Raw genomic sequence first — 12,016 nt, 5'->3', positions numbered from 1 at the left:
GGTCCTTTCCTTGCCTTTGCCTCCATTCACTTCCTCTATCTTCCTTTACCTCCTTTCCTCATTTCCTTTCCTGCTCTCCTTGTTTGCACTCTTTTCCTTCCTCACCTCCTTTCCTTCCTTCTGTTCTTTTCCTTTCCTTCTATGTCTACATTCCTTCCCTTTTTTCCTTTCCTTGCCTCCTCTCCTTCTGTTCTTCCCTTATCCCTCATTTGTTTCCTTTCCTTTCCTTTCCTTCCTTCTTCCTTTATCGCCTTTCCTCCACCTTTCCTCTCTTAATATTCTTGTCTCCTTTCCTATATACAATCTGTTCCTCTCTTGCTTGTTGCCTTCTTTACTATCCTTACCTGCCCTCTTTCTCTCCTCTTTTCCTCATTCATTTCTTTTATCTTTCCTTCATATTGTCTTTTTTGTTCCCTCTGTCCTGTCATCTTCTTCCCTCATCCCTTGTTTGCTTCCTTGCCTGACCTTGCCTCCTTTCCCTTTCGTCCTTTCCTTTCCTGCCTACTCTTAACGCTTCATCTTCTTTCCTTTATTCTTCCCGTCCTTCCTTCATCCCTCTTTTTCCTCCTCATCATACCTTGTGTCCTTTGCTTTCATCTTCTTTTCTTATTTCCTTTCCTTCTTACATCTCATCATACCTTTCCTTTTCGCCTTCCGTCCTTTCCTGGCCTACTCATATCTCTTCCGTTTCTCCTCCTTTCTCTTTCCATCCTCTCTTCTCCCATTGAGAAGAAGATTCTTTATCCTTTCATTAATCACATCCATTCCTTTCCTTCTTCCTCATCTCTCATTTTTCTTCTTTCCTCCTTTCCTTTCCTTCTTTTCCTCATTTGCTTCTCTGTCTTTACTTTCCTACTCTCCTCTTCCCTCTGCTTTCCTTTATTCCGTCCTCCTTTTCTCTGCACTTTTGTCCTTTATTGACCCCCTTGCTACCCGGCTCTTCCTCTTCTAGTCCCCTTTCCTTGCCTCATTTCATTTGCTTTCATCTTTCCTTTTCCTCCCTCATTTCTCATCTCTTATTTATTTTCTCCTTCATCTCCTTTTACATTCCTTCCTTCCTTTGCTCTCATCTTCATCTCCTTTCCTTGCTTTTACTTTAGATTTTTTGTGCTACCCACCTGTCCTCTCTTTCATCTCTTCTCCTTTTCTATCCCTGTGTCTCTTCCTGTCACCCCCTCTTTGAGATGTCTTTTTATTTCCTGTTTCCTCCACCATTACTTTACCGTCCTCTGTGTGTGTGTTATGTAAGCAGCAGCAGAGAGTGTGTAGGCCGTTGTCTCAGACCGTCTATCTAAAGAGATGATCTGCTCCAAAAAAAATCAAACACATCAAACAGGAAGTGGATCTTCTTCTTCTGCAACACTGACACTCTTTAACATCACATGGTTGTCATGGCAACGTGTTAAGCCCAGCACTGTGACAGCAGGCTTGTCTTGAGCGACTCTGCCTCAGCGTTGCTCGCCAGAGGTTAAACTGCTTCGCTGGCTGAATCAACTTTCCAAAAGAGGAAAATGAGACGAGCCTCATTTTTTTTTTAAATGCAGCGACAGGACTACATTTCCCATGAGGCAGCCAGAACTCACCACAATGCTGCACTCTTGTTCCAGTTCAGAGCAAAATCGTTCTAGCATGAACATCTGCTGCTGACTCTAAATAAGAAGTCGCTTTGCTGGTGTGACTGACACGAGCTCAGACAACCTCGACCATCTTTGTACATCTTTTTGCTCGGCTGCTGAGTGACAGTGTTTCTTCTCTGTGTTACAAACTACAAAGACACCTTGAAGATGGTCAGAAGATGTGCTTGAGGGGCATGTAACAGCACTGTGGGAGCCTGTTTTTGTGGTGAGCAATGACCAGTTCGGTGTAAGCCTGATAGTTTATTATCTTTCTGACCTTGAAATTCAGTGTTGGATGGATCTGTTTCCTAATTGACCAATCTGAAGCACCACCCCTCCCTTAGATATGTCAGAACTTAAGGTCAACAAATTGGCAGCCAGATACCACAATATAGTTAGTAAGGTTATCATTAAATAGTTCTGCACTGGAATCTCATGAAATAAGGTGTTAAAACAAGTAGTAAACTGTAGTTTTTCTGGCTTCTCTGCCCTACAAAAATTAATTGTAGATCTAAAATGAGACTGACTTTCAGTTATTTATAACTAAAATGAACATTTTTATAATAAAGATGTATTATATGATAAGTGAAAACAATGCGACAGTGTAAAAAGGGTCTCCGGTTGTGATTAAAGTGAGTCTCAGCATGTTTTTGATCAAACAGCAAACAGCAGACACAGTTAGAGACGAGCTGGTGAACAAAGTGGAACATTTAGCAGCTAAAGAGCCAGATCTTTCCTCCAGGAGCTGGTGGAGACCAAAAACAGAGCTAAATGAATGATCACTCTGCTCAGTAACAGCAACAATCTGTGATTGCAGGACTCACTGACACATGTTCAATTTCCATTTAATTTCATTGAATGAGGGATTCTGAAGGATTTGGGTTTGATAAGAGGATTTGATACTAGATTTGGGTTCAATAAAATGCTATCAAGCTCAACCTGATCATCAGTATGTTTGTTCCATCCAACACTTAAATGTTGTTGGCTGCAATGATCATTTCAGCCTCTAGGGGATGCTTACAGGGATTAAGGATTTTGTTCTAATGCGAAGAGAAAGAAACTGAACAGATCCGCCTCAGTTTTTAGGTTCCCCGTGATGTGAGAAACTTGACAAGATAAAGTGTGTGTGTCGGAGAGAGAGATGATAATACAGTGTGCTTTATCAGCTCCTGCTGTTGGTTACCATGGTAATGGCCAAGGGAGCTACATTTTCAGGACACACACACACATCCTGTTCCCACCTAATGAAAGCATCTTTGTGATCTGACCACAACTGGACCGCTTCTAATCCAGTTCCAGGTCATATTAAGAGCTGAATCAGGATCAGATTGTTCAGATTCAGAGCGGCACACGAGAAGACCTGCAGTGTGACCACAGATTGGGTACATGATGGATGCAAATGCAGTCAAATGATTCCACAACTTCATTGCATGATAGAAAATGCTGGAAAAGAACTTTTATTTAGCGACAAAAGCTGAAATCATCACAAATCAACAGCAAAAGTTCTCCATCATTATAAATGAACAGGTTACTTCAACAAATCTGACACGAGATACCAGGACTCAACACTATCAAATACACACACAAAGACGTGTGTGTGTGTGTGTGCGTGTGTGTGTTATCAGTGCCGTCCAGTTTCTCAGCTTTTTCCTGCCAAACATCCGTTTCCTTGGCAACCCTTGCGGGAAACAGGAAGTATGAGTCACGGGAAGTACTTCTAATCTTTGTCAAGTCTTTTTTAAATTGTTTTCTTGTTTCCAACATGTCCTCTTGCTGTCTGCATTGCCATAGAAACATCCTGGTTCCCCCAGACCCACACATACCAGCTGGCTAGCATGCTGTTAGCTATTAGCAGGCCACCAACTGGCTACCAGTATGATACTGGCTGACTCAACAGTAAGCTAACAGCCCTCTGCCAATAGGGTAACAAAGGTAAACAGCTGGTTCTTAGCAGATTGGCAACAATATGCAGCTAGCTGACTTCGACTAAACTAACAACAATCTACTAACAGGCTGCTAATAGCTAACAACTCTAACATGACAGTAAGTCAACAAAGTCAGCTAGCTAGAGTGATGTTAGCTGTTAGAAGTCTGATAATGTCTTATCAAAGATTGACAGCTGGTTATAGACTGCTAACTGTCCACCAAGAAGCTAACAGCAGTCCTCGAACATGACAGTCACTCAACAAAGACAGCTAGCTGGAGTGACGTAAGTTGTTGCTAGTCTGATAATGAGCTACCAAACAGCTAACAGCAGGTTACGAACTGGCTGCCGGATGTCAACACTATGCAGCTAGCTGACTATCAGTCAGGAGCAGCTAACAGCTGTCCACAACATCAACTCCAAAGGCTGCTGGTTGCCTTCCACTATTAGCATTGTACCAACAGGCAACAAAAGGATAACACCTTAAGATTACCACTTACAGGCTAGCAGTATGCTGTGTATGCTAGCTGACTTCCAGTAAGCCTGCAGCATCTGACCAGTTGACAGATGACACCTAGTTTTATCGGAAGCACAGTGTGGCTGGCAGCTACCAGCTAGATACAATTTAGCAGTTCATTTGCCAGCTATCCTTTCACCATCCAGCACCACCTAGCCAGGATTTCCCAGTCCCATTTTCAGGTCTGACTGTGTGCTTATGCAGGACTAATTTAAAATGATTTTTACATGGTTGAGTTTGGGTTTCTTCCACCTTCGTGTCGTCTTGGGCTTCAGCTAACAATTATTGTCATTACTGATTCATCTGCAGACTAATTTCTCTATTAATTCTCATAAATTGTCAGAAAACATATGAGTCCTTCTCGACGTCTTCAGATTTTGTCCATCCAACAGTCCAAAACCTAAAGATGTAAAATAGAGAAAAGCTGAAAATCTGAGGCACTGGAGGAACTTTTCTCATTTTGTTTGCACAGTTAATCAGTTATAAAAATGGTTGTTGATTCAGAATAGTCAGTTAATTGACTAATTGCAGCTCTGGTTTCTCCAATTATTGTCTAAAGGCTCGTTGTACATATTGAAACTCCAAAAACAACAGAAAAACATGAAGTTGGTTCATCAGAGCCAACATTTGATATGATTGGGTGGATGAAGCATTTTGACAAACATGGCCCCACTTGGTTTCAGCACAGTAAAGCTCTGCTCTGTTTCCTCTGACTCCCTCTGTGATGCTTTAAAGTTCACACAAGGTTCATGAATGCTAACTGCTAACCAGGGCTGACTATAAGTCCTCGGCTGCTGCACTGAGTCCCACAATCATTTTTCTATTTTTTGTACTCATCTGAGAATAGAAACAGAACGATGGATCAATATTTAGAACTTTACATAATACTGCCAGCACAGCGGCAGTTAGAAACAAGGTTTACGGCTCTTTCGGACGGCCTTGTTGCTATGCTAACTGATACCACAGCTTCGTGTTGTGTAACCGCCTGAACCTGAAATGGCCTCCCCAAAATGCAACTGTGTCTGACCCAATTCTGTTTTAAACTGCAAGCCAGCACACTCCGTCGTCTCTGTGCGCCCTCCACTCATCTTCTGACATGTTTTTTTTTCTTCTTCTCCCTCCCCTCCCTCCTTTCCTCCCCCCTCCTTCACATCCTGGCATCCCTCTCCTTTACCTCCCACCCGCCTCCTCCCCATCTTCCTCTCGCTCTTCCTCCCTCTTTTCCTCCCTTTCTACAGGATGGGCAGGGCAGCTCCCAGAATACAATCTGAAACTCTGAGACCTCTCACTCTGCTGCAGGATTACCACACAGTAACTTCACTTATACTACAGAAACCACTCTACTATTAGCTGTAAAACTACTTCATCTGCTCCGGATTCTGCTCATTCTACAAGAGGACCAAAACACCTTCGGAAACTACTTCATGTGCTGCAGATTGTACTCATTCTGCTGTAACGACTCCCAGGATTACAACAGGAACTTAAAATTCACCCAATCTGCTGAGGTTCCACCAATCAAATCCCAACCAGAGACACAAGAACCTGGTACCTCAGGCTGGAGCAGAACCAGAAGCCAGAACCAAGCCAGACCAGTATCGGACCAATAATCCAGCCAGTCTCTGTAGAGTGGATCAGACCAGACCAGGACAGACCAGAAGAGACCAGTAAAAGTCAGGCCGTTGGAAAAGTTTGATGGGACTGCTGACGATAGGTAAGTGTGGTGGTGTTACTCCTTATCTTTATTACTGGAGGAGTTTAAAGGGGTTTATTTACCTGGGACTAAACTGGGGTGGATCTGAACAACCAGGACGTGTCTGAAACCACTTTCTCACTCATTGGCTGACCTCATGCCACCACACCGTTTTCCACTTTTGTCTCGTAACCTCTGGTTGCTGTCGCTGAAGCGTCAGGAGTCTCGGTCCTGACTGGATCACACAGTCTGCTACACGTGATCCCAGGCGGGAACGCACATCCACATTTATGAGGAGGTCATGTGACCTGACACAGCCAGTGCAGAATCAGACCTACAGTGTGGACAGCCAGCTCTACTGGCACCTAGCTGCACAACACTTCATAAAGTCGTGTCATGGAAACTAAACAGATGAGTCTCCGCTGTGAAATATTGTTTCAACATATGTTATGATTGTTCACTCAGATAACTTTATCGTATTGTCATAAACACAAATACCAACACATCGACCAGTCACCATGACTATTATAACAGTAAGATGAGCAGCTGATCCCAGAGCTGTGTGGGAGAACTGATCTAACACCAGCCGATGTTTACCAATGTTTAGCTGATGACTGCAGACTGTTTCAGATGAAAGTCTCTCATGTTCTTCCAGCTCTGACAGACCTGATTATAAAACTGCTGAGATATTTGATCAAATGAAGGTGTGAGGTGAGCAAAAGCAGTTTGGACTCAGTCATGTCCAATCAAACTGTGTTCAGTTTCCAGGTATTAATCTCTTCATCCAATCATGTTGCTCCATCCTCGCTGTGAACCACTGAGCCTTTCAATCATGATACTATCACCTGTTCCCAATCAACCTGTTCACCTGTGGAATGATCCAAACAGGTGTTTTTGGAGCGTTCCACATCTTTCCCAGTCTTTAGTTGCTCCTGTCACAACGCGTTTGCAACATGTTGCTGCATCAGATTCAGAATCAGCAGATATTTACAAAAATCAATGAATCTGATGAGTTCAAACAGTAAATATATTGACTCTGTGCTGTTTTCAGGTGAGTTTATATCAAAACGATTCTGTTTATTTATGTTTTATACAACGTCCCAACTATTTTTGGGTTTGTAGAAACAAATACAGTCAACATGGTGCAGTAGATTTGGGTGTGATTTCAGACACTGTCATGCTGTAACAGGTTCGTTTTAAAACAGCTCATTTAGACCCAGGTTGTTTGTGTGGAACCGCTCCAGTTCAGATCCGGCTGGTTTAGAATCAGTTTATTAGAAGTACTAATTGTACTTTTGTTTAGAGCCAGTCAGTCGTTTCAGAACCTTTGATTTCACGTATGCTGGTTTTGAACTTGTCATCCACATATCAGTGACATCACAGTGACTCAGTGTTTCCTGCTCTAGAAATATCTGGGACGTCCTCTTAGAAATCACAGTAAAAGGATTCTCCTTGCCTCAAAATGATCACGTGTAGACGTTTTATTCAGCATCAAAGTAATCTGGTGGTAGTTGCCTGTTTCCATGGTTACATTGCAAACAGGAACTGCTTTTAGCTAAGACAGCATTCACCAAATGTGAAGAAACATAAAGGCTAAAGCCCACAGCTAACATAACACTTCCTGTTTGCATCACCCAAAGCATGATGGGCACTGTAGTTCCAACACTTAGAGCACAGTCTGTTCATGTACACACACACTTGTTCTGTGTGAAAACCTGTGCACGTATGGACCGATGGCCTTTCTGAGCAGCCTGTACCCGTCAGGTCGGGCAGAGACAACGACGGCCAACATCTGTAATTAAAGGGAGTGAAAACTCAGCAAACGGTTAATTTGTTTAACTTGGAACTCAATAATTAAGTAAAACAACTATTTTCAAATAGAAAAGTTTCGAACCAGTTAGTTTGGAAGCTGTTGGCTGCCTCCAGTAGACGTATACTATACTCAGACTAATAATACAAAATATTATCAATACATAAATTCTGATATTATGAACTCAAGAAGAGTTATAAAATATATATTGATATAATAATAATATAATTAGCCCCATATTTACCAGCTGCAGCATTAAAGTGATGAGCATACCATCAATAACCATAATTCAGTAATATGATATATGTTATTCTAAAATGGGCCATTCTGCAAACTTTTGGCACTTTCAGAATTTTTTGATTCAAATACTTTTGCACCTTTACTTTAGTAAAGATTTTAAATGCATGACGTTTATTTGTATTTCTACACAGTGGTATTACTACTTTTACTTCAGCAAATTATCTGAGTTTTTCTTCCACACTGCTGATTTATAGTTACTGAACTAAAGCAGGAAAAACCAGCAGACATACAGTTTACGGCCTAAATTAAGGTTCCTCCACCTCTTCACTGAGGCCTTCGCTGTGTTCCAGGGATATTTAAGGTCTGTGATGTGTTTTTATATCTCAGGCTTTAAAGAATGAAAATGACTCCTTGCTGGCTGGCATACGCATCACAGAAACCTTGAATCATTTTATGTGGTTTGAAGAAGTGAATTAGCTTTTCTTTCACTGGAACGTGATTAAATAGCTTTTACATCTTGTCCTCATTCTCCACATAGTGAAAACAGAGCGTCAGCAGCACGACACCAGCAGCTGAAGTACTCCGTCTACGCTACGCGTTATCAAATTTATTACAAACAACCGTGACATCCAGAGGACGAATCTGATTGGTGAATCTTTGAATTTTCATGTTTTGACTGCTTCAGGTGTGTCGGGTATGTTTACGTTTCCTTAACAAGAACCTCTTTGTTTTTGTCTTTTTACCCAAACTTCTTCTTCTTTCCCTCTTTTTAGCTGAGTTGCTTTTGTGCCAGATTCTTACCATAGCTCACGAAAAGTTGACTTTTTAGAGATACGAGGTTCTCACAGGGCAAACATATGATCATATCTTATAGAATATGATGCATCGCTGCAGATTAAACCAGCCAATAGGATATAAAGTAGTTCAAATGAGCTCAAGCTGAAACAACTACAGCAGGAATATTAATCCACAAACATCAGATATAGTGTTGTGCCGTTCACGAACGAACTGGTTCTTTTGAACGGCTCGTTAACATGAACGATGGGAACCGAGTTGCAGCTGGGAACCGTTCTTGCTGCCCAGCTGAGCGGTGCTTATTAAATATGCAAAAAGCATCACGCCACCTTGTGCACGCTGCCTTCAGGTGAGTGCGCCAGTAAAAGCAAAGCACTGTCAAAGCAGAGTGATGTGGCGCCACCCTGTGGAATATTTACAATTAATCCAGATCAGAGTTTAAAATCTAATCCACACATGTCAAATAACGTTATAATCCATGTTTCAGAATAATTAAAACTCATATTGGTGGGATATCTAAATTCATTCCTCCCAGTGGTTATTTCCAAGATAAAACGAGTTCAGGCCAGACTGCCTTCTTAAAACTTAATAAATATAAAAATGAGCCAAATGAGCCAGTTTTTTGAACGGCTCTTTGAAAGGAACAGCTCACCAAGATCCGGGCCATAAATCCCATCTCTAATTAGATATGATAGAAAAACACTAACAGGAACATTTTAAATACTTTGAGAACATTTTACTGATAATACCTTTGAAGTATGTTTCTGAATGCAGGACTTGTACATGTAGTGGAGTATTTTAATACTTGCTCCTGGCCTGGCTGTCAGGTTGAAAAGTCGCTTTCTCTCCGCTCATCAGATTCTTCGTCCTTCGTCCTCCTGCTCTGAGAGGACATTTCTCTCACTTTTTGTGTCTGTGAAACGCAGCCTTTGCATTCAGGATGTGAAGCTGATTCTTCATCGCGGTCACCTCGTGTGTGCAACAGTCAGACTGTGATCGTCGTCAGCTGGTAACAGAAGCTGTTCTCACTGTAAGGAACATTCAGTCTGAATGAATTATGCAAGAGGACTGTGGTGGACTTCACTTTCAGCATTTTTACAAGAGAAAATACTGTTAAAAAATACTTTTATACATCAAAATGAAAATTTTTGATATCCAGTATGTATATAGAACTAGTTTTCAATGGGCGGTGGAATATTTGACGTCGTCATGACAGCGATGAAATTCAATTGAACTGAGCAAAATCCAGAGAGGAAGACGACACGATGTGAATCATAGAGGACGACGTCCTGACGCCTCAGAATTATGTCGCCTTGTGTTGCTGAGTCTGACAAGTTGCACGATGTGTTGGTGCTGCTGACCAATAGGAGCTCAGAGCACTTTTCACCTGTAAGCTGTGAAGTCGAGGAGGAGTGATGTTGGCGTGGCGAGGTGAGACTGGAGTCGCTGGACAGCCAGTATCGTTGACGCTGCTTCAGACGCCATGTTTGTTTACATTCTGGTTCCAGGAAGTTGGTACTAGCACCTCCATCACAGCGACATCACGGCGGCCTTGAAAGATGGCGAGCTATGATTGGTCGTGGACTCTGACACAGTGACGTCTCGGCAGACAAACACATCCTGTAGCTCGGCATAAAGGGTTTGGTGCATGGTCAGTTTGATTCTTTGCTTCATGATATCAAAGGTGGTGCAAATTAAATTTCTGATGAGAAAACTTCAGATCAGATGAATTGAAATGAACCAGCTTCCCATCAGCAGATCCATGTGGACAAACATCTTCTGGGTTTGTTGAGTTGAGTTTTATTTCCAGATGAAGCACGTAGCTGCTGCATTGTACAGGCTGTGTGGGAGGACCGCGGCTCTGTCAGGACAAAAACGGGAAATGATCAAAACGGTGACCCCGAGTTATTCCAGGACGAAGCCTCCCGCTGCTCGAGCCGAACAGAAATTTCACCTTCCACCAGACAATGATCTCGAGCCAAAACCGGAGCAGCGCTCAACATCCTGGATCAGATGAGTCCTGGAGGAAACCTGAGGATGGACCCGAGGAGACGTTATATAACGGAGCTCTCTGCAGAGAACAATGGAGGAAAACAACTGCTGTGAGCAACACAGAGCTGCTCCTGCTCCCACTGAGTGGTACCTGAAGGACCCATTCACATTTACAGCAGCAGGCAGAGAGATAACCAGAGACGCTGCGTTTTCCACCGGAAATATGGCAGAATTGCTAAAATAGCAGGAATGTTCTGCTCACCGAGGTGTGAAAGTAGATTGTGAGAAGGAGTCTGGACTGAAGGAGGAGCAGAAGGAGTGTAATGACTAGACTGAAAGACAGGAAGTGAGACAGAGGGAGGGATGAGAAGAAGACGGCAGCAGGAAGAAAGAAGTGAAGACGGGGAAAGAGACTGAGACACCAACTGTGAACCGCTGGAGTCCTTTGATGCCCCCCCCCCCCCCCTGTTTCTACTGTCAGCTCAAACTAAGGCTTACGAAGCGTTCGAGAAACGAGTAGAAGATCAGCAAGCTGACTGTTCGATGATGGGATGGATTTCTGCATCAGAAATTGTGTCGGCCGTCTTGGAAATGAAGCAGTTCAGTGATCCAGTTTCCTCCCGCGGCCGGTTCTGTCCTTCTGTTCCCCCACCAACTCACCGTTTACCATCAACAATAATAATATTAATAAACTGTTTGAAAGTTGCTTCATAAAATAATAAAATATAGGTAAGAATGTTAGAGCCATGATTAATATTTAGAATAATTAATAAAATAATTTGAAAGCAACATAAGAATTCATATATTTAGTATTTTTTGTAATTTCTAGTTTGTTTATTTCATTAAAAAAGAGATGTTTACTGTAAGTCGGGTAAGTTAACAGTCATTTAGATTCGGGACTTTTAATTTGATAGCGTGCGTAAAGACTGACGCACTTCAGACCTGAAACCACGGTGGAAAGAGCCAGAAGGATTTTAGACCAGCGCGGATGTATACAGTTTTTTGACCGTGCTTAACTCTGAAACATGGAAATTATATTTGAAGACCTTTTTTTATTAGATAAAGTATTTTGTTTGATTAAGAACCGAGCCTGCTCGCGTCCATTCTTTTCAAAAGTGCTGGACTGAACGACACAGATATTGGATCTGCTGCCGTAACAGAGAACATAGAAAGCATAAAATCAAGTAAAATCAGCATTTTAAAGAAGTGCAGCAGTGAATCAGCGTGAGGCGAAGTGCAGAGGTGTCAGGCCTGTATCAGGAAGTTAAAGCGAAGGGATCAGGTTTTAGCTTTATTTTGAAAATCTTCATCGAGCTGCTTCCTGATGTCTGCAGGTAGTTTGTTCCAGAGCTTTGAGGCGTAACTAAACGTTGCTGGAAACCTCCAGTAGACCGTCAGCAGATGCTCGCAGTGTTTCTCGAAGGCAAATAAC

General features: G+C 42.3%; 1 protein-coding gene across 1 annotated transcript in view; it reads left to right on the top strand.

Moving 5' to 3' along the window:
- Positions 1-5,427: 5,427 nt before the first annotated feature.
- The window catches only part of shank3b (SH3 and multiple ankyrin repeat domains 3b), a 31,804-nt gene continuing 25,215 nt past the window's right edge, over positions 5,428-12,016 (top strand). Inside the window, exon 1 of the mRNA XM_041963505.1 lies at positions 5,428-5,768. The gene's annotated coding sequence lies outside the window, so the exon portion shown is untranslated. The remainder of the gene's footprint in view (positions 5,769-12,016) is intronic.

The sequence above is a fragment of the Chelmon rostratus genome, chromosome 22, assembly GCF_017976325.1.
Source record: "Chelmon rostratus isolate fCheRos1 chromosome 22, fCheRos1.pri, whole genome shotgun sequence".
Lineage (NCBI taxonomy): Eukaryota > Metazoa > Chordata > Actinopteri > Chaetodontiformes > Chaetodontidae > Chelmon > Chelmon rostratus.
This window is presented reverse-complemented; position numbering and strand designations above follow the sequence as displayed.